The 12928-nt window shown below is 34.7% G+C and overlaps 1 protein-coding gene across 20 annotated transcripts in view; it reads left to right on the top strand.

Annotated features, from left to right (window-relative positions):
* KLHL3 (kelch like family member 3) overlaps window positions 1–12928 on the top strand; it is a 233262-nt gene that overhangs the window by 16468 nt on the left and 203866 nt on the right. For 18 of the 20 annotated variants that reach the window (XM_023531950.1, XM_023531951.1, XM_023531949.1 and 15 more), the window contains one exon: window positions 8836–8990. The exons of the other annotated variants lie outside the window; for them this stretch is intronic. The gene's annotated coding sequence lies outside the window, so the exon portion shown is untranslated. The remainder of the gene's footprint in view (window positions 1–8835; window positions 8991–12928) is intronic. 20 annotated transcript variants of the gene reach the window in all.

Below are 12928 nucleotides of genomic sequence, written 5' to 3'. Positions count from 1 at the left end.
ATTTTTTTTTTTAACCTTACAATTCATTGCCTCTTTTTCTTCTCTTAATTCCAAATTGACCATAGTACCAAACTGGATTAATTTGGAGTAATTCAGGAATAACTGTGTATTTGTGTCTCTATGTATATATGTTCCAGTCTACATTCCAGAGCCATTTGTAAGTTTTTTCTGTTATTTTTAGATTATGTAGTTATTGGTCTTGATGGTCTCTTGATTATTTACTTTTACTTTTTATTATTTTTACCTGTTAATATGTATTTTAGACTAATTTTGGAATTGTTTTAGCTCCTCTCTTACCTTTTCTTTTGAAATGGCAAACAGGATGTACAGAAGGAAGTAAGGCAACTATGAAGCTATCCTATACATTACCAAGAAAAGATGGGTGCCACTTCTCTTACTTAGCCCTACTTTGGTTCACCTGATTTCCTGTAGTCGATCCCCATTTTTCCTTAGATGAATCATTTGTCACTAAAATCACCTTAAAGGATTGTATTTGACTCTGATTTCTTCCATTAGTGTAATAAGTCTAAGCAGGACTATATACAGACATTACACACAAAGACTAGACCTCTAAATTGTACAGCATTAAGTCTGTCTTTATTCAAAATATCAGGTAATTTAATTCAGAATACATTTAGTTTGTTTCATATAATATAAACCAGTATTGAAATAATGATAAGTGAGACTTTTAACTGATAAAATTAGCCAAAGTCTTATAATTATTTAATTTCCTATCTTGAATAAAACATCCTTTTTAATGTAAAGTTTCCAGACAGCTTCATCCTAAGGTTGTGCATGTGGTTTAAATTAAAACTAGCCGTTTAGGAAAGAACAAAAATGCAACTAAACAGCCAAGAGAAAGATTCTGTTGAAAAGAACACTTAAAAAAGTCATATATTACTTAATTTCAAGTTTGCGAACACAAGCACATTCAACTAGAATGCATTTTTAGTAATTAACTCCATTAGGCCTTTAAATTATTGGGGAAAAACATCCAGAAGGAGGCTTTAATTAGATCTTCTCAACAAAAGACTGTATTTCAAGGCAAGTAGTTTTGTAGTTATCAGTTTATTCATTCCGTTAAGAATTTAATCCAGTTTGGTTCCTAAATTCCTTTTTGGGCAGGCATATGATTCAGATTTATTTCAAATAGGAAGGAATAAACTGTTTAACAAATAGCCAGCAGATATTTTCCATAAAGTCCCTTATATTTCTTTACATACATTTCTAGAATGTCAACTATCTTGTTCATTTTGGTATTGCCCTACATAGAAGTTTTCTTTTGTTCATGTCTCACCAAATTTTATACAAATGGTCACACAGGTAACTCCGAAAGGCTTTTCTTCCTGTTTGTAGTTACTGTTCAATTATTCAGTTCTAGAATAGATTCTATTACATGGCAGTATCATTTTATTCTAAATAATATTAAATTTCAGAGATTTCATAAATACTAATCAGTCTCCTATTTAAAACTCTTAACATATTTTTTCCTATTTCCAGTATAGCACAAATTTGCACAGAAAACTGAGGAGATTCTGAAGCTGTAGGATATCACTACAATTATAGTCAGACCAAGTGACCTCTTTCAAGGAAAAATAATGAGTTAAAAATAATAATGCATAACTGTCTTTTCTTCTACCCTTTCTATAATGCCTTCCAGCTTCAGTAGAATGAATAGATCACTTTCAAATCTTTCTGTAATACCATTATGATGTTGTGGCTTTCAAACTTTTTATCTGAAGATCACCTCTATACATACTCCTCTGATTTGGACAAAAAACAAAAACAAAACCCAAAACTGTAGCAGAAATAAAGAAGGGACTTACCCTGTAGTTTCGAAGGGTGCCAGCTAGGTTTAACCCACTATTGAAGGGAAGGAAGAGGCATCTCCTTCCCTTACAGACTAATCTAGTGGCTCTGTGCTTAGTATTATAGCACCACTGACTTTTATCAGCTGCCAAACAGTGACATCTGATGTGCTTCTCTGTCCATCTACCTATGCTGGCATGTCAAAGTAAGAGTCTACAATCTAAACAATATCTCACATGTCTTAGTGATATTTAAGGAGTGGGATTACATGAGCTTCTCTTGCAGGCCTCTTTATTTTAGATGTGAATTTTAACAGCTTTAGCAAGCTCATGTAGCGGGAAGAGCAATGAATTGGGAAATGGGAAAAAGTATAAAGAAAACTCAATTTCTTTATCTTGGTTGGGGCTTTGATTCTTCCCAGTTGAAGAAAGAAGGACTAAATCCCTTCATATATTCTAACACTGGTGTTCTATCTAGTAAGAGTTTCCCAGAAGTAAGACCAGTGATGGATGAGCTCCAAATTGATTTGTAGTAGCTAGTTGTTCATCTGAAGGCTGTTTTTTTTCTCTTGCCAAATAAGAGTAGGGGTAGAGCAGGGGTCAAGCAGTTTTTCTCAAGGAAGCGGGCATGGTCTGGATAAAGGGAGAGCAGTGTGATGGTTATGTGTCACTGGGAAGGTTGGAGTGGGGGTGGAAAAACATGATTTAGTTTCTTTAGCAAGTTTTCTGAAACACAAGAAACTACCAAACAAGTAAACAGTCTATATGATTAGGGCTCTGTACTGTCAACTCTCCATCTTCCTTACTCCTAATAGTTATATAATTTCCTTTCTCTTTTCATCAAGGAGACCATCTTAATATTTAGGCTTTCACTTTTTTTGTGCAGGGAAGTAAATAATTACAGAGGAAGAAATATTCAAATCAACAAAAGAGGTGGTAGAGAAGATTAGGTGGCATGAGAATCAGCCCAGTTGAGTGGAATTTTCCCCATTTAGTGGCTTCAATTTTGGTATGGTTCTTTTGTTTAAAGCATAATCTATTTATTCCATTCTTTCACGGGTACTCCCAATGTCATTTTAATTACTGCGTACATTAGGGTTCAACAAATAGATGTTTGGGCACATATAAGCCATATAAAATTCTTCACAGCTGACTGTGTGGGTGTATCCTCCTTTGGTGTTCCGAGAAAGTTTGATAATTGCTGCCTGGGCATGCTGCCATTACTAAGTTGAAAAAGTACACTAGACTTGATGTGTAGGTGTTTGCTTGAAAAGTCTTATTTCAGGAATCTCCCAAAATATTTCCCCACATCTGAGTACTGATATTTTAAATTCCATTAATAGGGAAAAAGCCTTTTAATTTAAACTAGGAAGACTTAAAATGTAAGTGCAAGTGACAATAAAAATAAAAATAACAAACATATATAGCATTCACTATGAGTAAGGCACTATTCTGAGCACTTTGAATGTGGTATGTATGTAACTGACATTTGGTTCTTCCTGGGAACAGGGTTTGATTGGGGCAAGGAAGAGGAGATTTGAGGGTTTTTTAGTACCTAAAAGTTTGAGATAAACCCTACTAGCCGAGTAGGGAGATGTCCAGGATAAACTGTTAAATCTTCAATTTTGCCTAGGGCAGATTCTAAATACCATAGTCGAGGCAGAATTTTAGTACCATTTACTCTTTATCCTTTAAGCTTTGCTTCTTCTTTTTGTTAGGCCTTTGTACAGTATAACATTGGTTACAGTGTATTAGCTCCATGGTACATCTAGGCTAAGGTTATCACTGCAATAAGAAGATCAAGGGATGATTTAGGGAAGGTAAGTAAGGTCCTTTTTTATGACACAATTCTTACAAGTTAGGAGTCTATATTTAATCTATTATGAATTTGTTTTTCTACATTTTAGTGTTTGCTTTTTTGAGTGTTTTATGTTTTCTCATAAATATGGCTATTTGAATGGGGGGGGGTTAGTTGCTTATTTGAGAAAAATCATCCTAAAAACAAAAGAATCATTAAGATGTCAGGTGGATGAATCATATTCCAACCTGCCCCCCAAAACAAATTTTTCCCTTTCTTTCTCTAGATTATCAGTATGGGCTTCTGGTAAATCATTCTAATGCATTACAAAATGTAGATAACTTCATACTATCTCACTGAAACATTTCCTGATACATTTTAAGGGAATTCCTCCTTGTCCTATCACCAGTCCCTTCTTCACTTATTGCCCTCATTTTTTTTAAAATATGAAGTACATATGCTATTGTAAAAATGGTGCTGTGAGCTTCTTCTAGAGTCATAAGTCAGGTCAGATGTGTGTGATGAAGGTAATTTCTGCTGTGTCAATGGAGAAGGAAAATGTCACATTGAAGATGAAAGGACTAAAAGAGTGAAGAATGTTTTATTTTCAAGTTATGCATAATTCACTGTGATTAATGAAGTTCTGCATAGACATACAGCGAAAGAGAATCCTACTGTAGCACTTGTAATTTGAAATATCCATTCTACCACTTGACTCAATCTTATTCTTCTCAAGCAAGAAATAATAACAGACCCTCCACTAGGTTTGGAGTCAAAACAGTAAAAATGATAACATTAATTTGGTTAATGTTCTACAACTTTCTAGACATATTAACCTTTTTATGTTGGAGATCTGAGTGTTAGTGCCCACTTTACCACATACTTAACTGTGAAACCTTAGACAAGTTGCTTAAACTCTCTGAGCTTTAATAATTAACTGAAAAACAAAGATAGTATCTGTTATACTAACCTAAATCAGAGGATTGCTTAGAGACTCAAATGAAACAGGAAATCATATAATGGACTATTAGGTAGTATGATATATCTCTTCAGTTAGGTTAACTTTTTTCTGAGGGAAGGGCTGTTTATTATTTATTTTGCCTAGGACAATGTAGCTCATAGTAGATATTCTGTAAAACTTTTATGGAACTCTTACCTAATAATTTTCCCCATAGAATATTTTATTAATGAAAAAGATGGCAATCTCCTATGAAAGATACTATATAATAAATTCAAGGTCTTTTTAAGTCCTAAAGGCTAACTGCTAAACACGGGTATTCATGAAGAAAAGTTTTAGGTATCAGTAGTGGCCATCTTCCCAAGACGAGTCTAGCAGAGAAACTGACAGACACATAGTATGTGCTTAATAAATGTTTGTTGAATAAACTGCAGTCTTATATATTGTCCCACACACCCATTCTTTCTTGACCCCATGAGGAATCTTTATTTATAGGGGTAGCTACTGCTCAGCATTTAGAGATTCTAGAAGCTAAAGGGTTTCCAGGAGACCAGCTGAGAAATCAGTCATAGACGATTATTGGAGTTATACTGATCCTCATAAAAAACAATGTTTTGAAGCAATAGCTACCATTTACTGAATTTGTACTATGTATTTCACATACATTGTTCTAGGTCTGTTAGTCTCCAAGTCCAGAACTTGCCCTCACTGTCTTCATTGCAAGAAACACTTGGAGAAGTACTTATCCCAAGGACATGGAAGTATGAGGAACCAGCCCTCAACAGTATGAGCCAATCATCTACATTTGTAGAAAGAAAAACTTCATGTAGATGACCTCTGATTGCTTCCATCTCTAACATGATATATTTCTTTCACTTAACAGACCCAAATGTTACTCAAGAAATCTCCTCTTAAGAGAGATTCCAATATTTTTTTATTTTGTAATTCACAGAGGCTCCATTTAGTTGTACTAGGTAACTAGTCAAGAATGCTGATTTATTAAGTTTTATTACAGGTGTTTAACCTAAATTTAACCTAGCGGTAACTTTAGGCTCATAAAGTATTTAGTGAACTATGTTAAATATTAAAACAAAAAAATTTTAAACGACAAGTATCAATTTTTAGGTTGTTTTTTAAATCAATATTTTGGTTTTAGGTTTGTGTTTTGGGGGTGAGGATGGTGGTAGATTGTGTTGTTTTAAACAGAGCCTGGTTGGAAAATTCACTTACTGAATTGTTTTTCTATTTATACATTGATCCTCTGAATGCAAGGACAATTCTAAGACTGACCATGAAAAAATCTGTATCATAGAATGTTTTATATATTTATATTGAGACAGGACATTGAGTTCTATTTTGGAAAAATATTCCACTTCTTCAAAATATTGTGCCATTTTAGCATTGTTGATTTTTTTTTTTCAATATATCTCTGTAACAAATCCTTAAATATGAGTCTAAGCACATGACTTACTGCTTCATCCATGGTGAAATGTGTGATGGAGGGCAAGGGAGAAATGACAGTTGAAGTGATTCATCTCAGAATGCAAGCTCCCTGAGGACAGGAGCTTTGTCATGTTCACCGCTCTGTCTTCAGAACCAAGAACATTTGTTGGATGAGTGAATGTTATGTCTATCTGGCCTTACCATTGTGGTTGTAGCTCAGAAGAATTTTCAGTGATGGTGCAGAAATCCTCCTTTGGAATCTGGATCTCATGTTCAGTATGACTGGCTGGTTCAGGAATGGTTGATGTAAGGTTTATTAGGGTATTGTCTGGATTTTTGTCCTTTGTGTAGCTGTCACTGCTCCAAGGAAAGGAGGCCAGTTTTGGAGAGAATTTCCTTATGGGTAACTTTGGAGAACTCTCTGATTTCTCCAGTTTTCCTTCTGAGAAATATAATTTAGTCACCAGTTCGGACAGAAGCAGAGAATCTCCCTCTTGGCCCAGGTTTGAATTGGAACAAGAAGATCCTGAAGAGTAATTACCTGGGAGAAACTAAGAGTCTTGCTGTGGAGATTGCAGGGCCAGCCTCATTTTCTGCAATGCACTTGAATTCCCCAGAGTCTTCTGGAGATGCTTCTGTGATAATTGAGGTGCAGAGTTCCTCTGAGAAGGGAAGAGATTCAATATGACCAGAATATTTGGGTGCCCTAAATTAACAAATAGTGTGGGATGATGTCAGGGAGAGTAGGTACTAGGGATAGATAGTATTAAGAGTACTAGGAGTATTCTTGAGATTGAAAAAAAAATCTGATTAGATTTTTTGTTTTTAAGTAGGTACACAAAAATAAATCTTAATACAGCCTAAAACAGTACCAGCATGGTCCCCGTCACCTGCGTCTCAGACACATCTATTTTCTCTACTAGACTGTCCGTTCCTTGAAAGCAGGGATTACACTTTATTCTTTGACTTCTTGATTTCTGTAGCTTTAGTGCTTAGCATGCAGGTCCTATAGAAAGATTTTCTGAACTGACCTAAAAATTATCGTGATGGTAGCTAGACTTAATGTTAGTACGGTGATGGCCACTGTGTGATGGGTGCCATACCTACTTCTTGGACAGTCAGCAATTTGGGTGTTTGATGTCTGGACAATTCCTTACTGCTGATGTGTATAGCTCATGAGTCACAAATACTATGCCAGGTGCAATTAGAGGAAGAATGCATGCTCTGTGAGGGTAGAGACTGTAGTCAAGAATGGAACCTGGCCATAGTCTGTCCTCAGTAAATATATGTTGAATAAATGAATAGATAAATAAATACACTTAAAGATCCCAGTTATCTTGTTTTTTTCTCAAGAATTGATGTAGAGTAGCCCCAAAACTGCTTATGAAGGCAAAAATGACTTAAGAGACAAAGATACTAATTTTGATTTAATCATTTATTATGAAGATGACAAAAAATTGTGCTTATCAGAAATGGATGATAAACAAGCTTCTGAAAGATAAAACGAGAATAGAGAATTTAAATTATGACAATTAACTTAGTTGGGAGAAGAGGCCATGCATATATGAGAAATAACTTGAAGCAAATACAAGGTTGACTGTAATCTGGAGTCACAGACTATAAATTCTATAGAAATTCACAAAAGGTACGTAAAGGAAGGAACGCTTGGCAAGGCACTAGAAGAACTGTATTTTGGTCCTATTGTACCACTAAGTTACTCTGTGACTCTGAAAATTACTTTACTTCTTTGTTCTTCATCTCTAACATGAAGGTAAGACCAGATAAAGTCTCTTCTCTGAATGTGAACCATTGCTAAAACACTAATCCTGAGGCGACCTCGTTCTCCCAAGAAAATCCTTTTCTTTTACTCTCTCTTAATTAAAAAAAGTTGAATATTACATTATAAAAATACTGTAGTATTACTATAGAAAAATACACTAAAGGTTAATAATAGTTTATGTGGTGAGAATATGGGTAATTATATATTTTTTCTTTATATAATGATATATTTTCTAGATTTATTATAGTAAATTTGTATTAGTTTCAGAAAATACAACAAATGTTATTTTAAAAAGAAATATAGTATGTAATAGAGATGTTTCTTCTTTAATATGATGTGCAAATGTTCAGTTGTTTTGAATTAATATTTAAATGAATATATTTTCTTCACTTGATGCAAGGACTGTCTTGGACTTGAACTCTGGCTGCGACATTTACTAGCTTTGTGACCTTGGGCAAGGCATTTAACATTTCTGATTTTAGTGTTTTTACTTGTAAAATGGTAATAATAATGTATACCTCAAAATGTTGATGTGAAGATTAGGTGAGAAATTGTTTATGAATTATAAACTCAGTGTTTAACATGAAGGGTATCATCATACTTTTTACCCTTCCCTAAATTTATTATTCAGTAGGATACACACAATAAATTATTTAAAAGTTATGCATCAATTTTCATTTATTTTACTCTTAAAAATGTATTCTCACATTTTTTTCTTATTCATATGCCAGTAACTCATTAGAAGGACAGTTAAGATTAATTAATGGAAATAAACCAGCCTTTTCACAGCTATTAAAATTATTATTTCATCAAAACAACAGCTTTTTTTTTTTTTTGGTGGTTTTTGTTGAGGAATCATTTGGATTTGAAATAACATTTAACAATAGAAATCTCTGAGTCTGTAACAAATCAGCTATTAAACATTAAGACATGAATTAGATTTCAAGGTTAATTGGAATAAAAGCAAATTGAAAAGTTTATCATGATACTTTTCCTCAGAATCTGGAAGTTATCTGAGTCTGCTATCTGCTCTTTCTCTTTGTACCAGTGAGCTTGAACTGTAGTTCTGTCCTGGACTCGGCATTCAAACATGGCATATTGACCTCTGGTTGTATAGATGTCTTGAAAATGCTGAAGAACAAATAGAATTCACAGAATGGAAGAAACTTGCACCATATACAATGATTTGGGATGCCAATTGCAGTAAGTGTGCATGATTTTTCATCATACTTATTGGCAACTTAATCAAAACAAGGAGCTGCTGGGCATTCTTTTGTGCTTTATAATGTGTTTTACAGTCAGGTATAAGTTATTTTTTATCTTAAGTTCATAGAGTTGTGTTTATGAGAAAGTTGTTATTTACTCCCCCAAGAGCTTTTTTCAAAATAGAAAATAGATTAGTTGAAAAGTCTTCACATTATTGTATTATTTTGTTAAGTACATATATAGTAACATATTTAATATTTATTATTGGTCAAGTAGTATGAGCAGTATTGTAATTTGTTAGGGATTCTGAATCATGACTTAGAGGACTTAAGCCAAAATCTCAACTCTGCCTCTAGCTGGTTGAAGCTGATTATAGGAACTTGGAAGACTCTTAACCTCTGTGGAACTCAAGTTTTTTATCTGTGAAATAGGGCTAGCAACATTCTCAGCGAACTTCGAGATTTTGAGGCTCATTTCGGGTAAATAACCTGAAAACTTTTTTTAAAGAAGGAAGAGTTATATTGATTTATAAAAAGTGTTTATTAACAATAGCTAGTTTAGTCTCACAATGCATGACATTTGTGGCAAATTTCTCCCTTAAATCCTCATTTCTTCTCTCTCTTATACCCAGCCCCAGGGTTTTCTAGAATCTAGAATTACATTTTAGATTATAACCTGGCCCTGAGACCAGAGAAGGGTGTATCTGAAGTCTTTTTATCAGGTGAGACATAGTTGAGACAGTGACCACTAACGTAGCCCTTGAGCCTGATATCCAGGGCTGCATATCACAAGGAAGGAATGCAGCAAGAGAGGAGATTTATAGAAATAGACACATGTGCCTGACAGCATCTGCTGAAAGTGAGCTTCCAGAATCGATAGTGCTCCTTACTCTTCATGGCATTGTTTCCTGTGTCTCCCATTCTGCATCTGGTACAGGTTAAGTCCTTACCTTGCTTCTTGGGCCAGCAATGGGCAGGGATTCCAGTTCTGTTAGGTTTAGAAATGGGGACAGAGAGCCTAGAGGATTTCAACCTTAGTTTGGTTCAACCTAGCTCATTGAATCCTGCTGTTTCCAGTGGATGGTGGAGAAGCCTTCTCAATCCTGAGCTCTGACTGTGACCAAAGTGGGAAATAGATACTGCTTTGCTCATTAAGTTCTTCAGAAGGGCATTGTATAGCCAGCTAGTTAGAGAATCTGACATACCTTGAGATCAGGCAGAACATAGTCTGCTTGGAGGGGACAGTCTAAGCATTGCTCTCCAGAGCTGGAAGATTGACACAGAGCAAAAGTGTAAAGAGCATAGCATAAACCAAGAGTTGCTTTGTGACATTTCATGTTTCCTGGAACTTAGTTTTCTCACATATAAAATGATGATAATCTCTCAGGTCCTTTCTAATTACCCTTTCCTTTTTATCTCTTTAATAATGCCTACAATTTATCTATAAAATCCAAACTCCGTCATGCAGTGTGGATTGGTTACTTTGGTTAATAGAGGGGCTACAACACAGGTGGATGCTGACAGGCTGCTGCAGGGAGTTTGCATCTGGTTTAAGAATTAGAAGATATACTGTCATCCATATTGTCAAGGCCCTAAAACCTGGAAGCACAGTGGCCATGAACTAACTATCAGTTTTAGCTGCTACCAGCCACACCCTAAGTTTCCTTTTTGAAAAGGATAAAACTTCTAATTTAAATATCAGTTTGGATGTCTGCTCCAGTGCCACCTTTTTTTTCTCTCTCCTCTAGCATTCCATCAGCTGAGATGGTGAAATAGAACACTGGGCAATGACATTTGAGAAATGAGTGTTCGCAATTATTTAGTCAGTAAAAGGTTTCTAAATTTTACTGACTAAATTTTTTCCCTCTCCTCTGTACAGTTGCTCTTGTATCTTTTAGGTTTTTAAAAAAGCATTCCTCCTCGCCCTCCCCGCTTTTTTTAAAATAGGGAATTAATTCCTCAGATAGTTGGAATACTCTTATGAGACTCAAATCCTAGAAACCAACTGTCCCTTTTGGTCTGACACACAGACAAGTGGCCAACCCACAGAACTACCATGGAGTTATTTCTGAGACCCATGGATTTCTTTGTTATCTTTCTGAGGTTCATGCAGCTGGACGCTCTCCTCATGTATACTACTTTTCAAGGAAGTTGCATTAATCAATTACTTCTGAGGGATCTCCATGGCTGGGACCCCTCAGAAAGCTTTTAAAATTGAAACTACCCTCCAGGGGTTAATACACAATGGCTGAACTAAAGTAGAATAACTTGATCTGATGTTGGAGGTTTCATTAACCAGAGAACTGATGATCAGAGAAACTCTAGTGGTTTTCTTCTTTATCCTGTGACGGGGAAACAAAACCAAACACAATTCAGTGAAAGAAAGGTTAGAGGCAGCTTCGATAGAAATGCCTAACTGTATACACTTGAATGTATCACATTTTTTACTTATAATCCTTATGTTTCTATTGCTTTGCGTAATTCAGCTATTTTTCTTTTTGACCATTTATTGGTGGATTATTGCTCCAAATAGTTTCCCTTTAAAGTTCCTTCGTCTTAGTCCAATAGTCAGTGGGCTGTTACTAAACGCTTAAATTGTGCGCAAGAAGTAACTTATAAAGCAAATAATCACTTCAAAGTTAGGGAATGTTTTTGGTTCATTTTTTAGAAAGTGGAATTTCCCCTATATTTGTATGCAACAAATGCACATTGATATGCACATTCGTTACTTTGACATTTCTGTAGCATATTCCAAACACAATCTCAGAGAGAAAACGTTTTCTTACTTCCCTGGGTATCTACAAGAAAGAGAAAAAAGACATTTTATTTAAATGTCACTGGGATTTAATAAAATTTAGTTCAAGTGATTGTTTTCACACCAGAATCAGCAAACCTAATTAGTTACAGACAGCAGGACAATCTAGAACATGTGAATTCTTGACTAAGTTGGAGCTACTTTAATATTCTTACTTTAAAAAATCCAGATGTTTACCTTTACAGAGCTATAGCACTTGCACTCAGAAAAGATGCTCAGTCATTTCTCAAAAACATTTCAGAGGGCATATATTAGTATCTGTGGATTTGTGTTTTGGTCTGGAGTCTTCAGCATATTTGTTATAATAAATCCAATGAAACACAATGCTGTGTTTACTATAAGAAAGGAAGTTGTCAATGTTTGTATTATCTCGATGAGGATTTATAGAGAAATGTGTCTCAATTCTTAGTATCATGAATTGGGATTCTCCTGTGCTACTAGTTTATTTTTCCTCATAGACGCTGAATCTTAATGTTGGTTGTATTTCCCTCTGCGTTAGCTACTTGAAAATCTAGAGCTCACTTAATAGCCAATAATTCAGCAGAGATTAGAGTCAGGATCTCCTAGGATTACCCAATCTAACATTTACATCACATGGCCCCACAAAGAACTTTTGTTATTTTCAGATAGAAGAGGTAGATTGGATAGAAATGGGATATTTGAAATTATAACTATTCCAGAAAATCCAGGCTATCCTGTCACTTTATACTGTAGTGCTTCAATGAAAAAAAAAATTAATTCCCACTTAAAAAGTCCTTTACATATAGTATTTGATACCATCATTAGGACTAGATTTATCTAATTCCCTTCTCATTTCAGTATCTAATCCCTTGATATTTAGGATTTTTTCAGTCTTTAAAAACATCTTGAAGTTTTATAACCATTTTAGGCTTGATTTGCTTTAGACTAAAATTTCAATGGTGTAAAAAATATACTATTATTTTATGTTTCATTTCTTTAGGTATCTAGTGGCTGCAGAGTGTACATTTTATTTATACTGTACATAAACATATTTACTCCTTCCTATGTATATAGTATTAGAAAACACTACAGAAATGTTAGAGTAAGAGTAAAATAAATCTGTGAACTGGAACTACTTTTTTTTTTTTTAAGGATTGCTT

This window comes from Pteropus vampyrus, unplaced genomic scaffold (assembly GCF_000151845.1).
Source record: "Pteropus vampyrus isolate Shadow unplaced genomic scaffold, Pvam_2.0 Scaffold74, whole genome shotgun sequence".
Lineage (NCBI taxonomy): Eukaryota > Metazoa > Chordata > Mammalia > Chiroptera > Pteropodidae > Pteropus > Pteropus vampyrus.
This window is presented reverse-complemented; position numbering and strand designations above follow the sequence as displayed.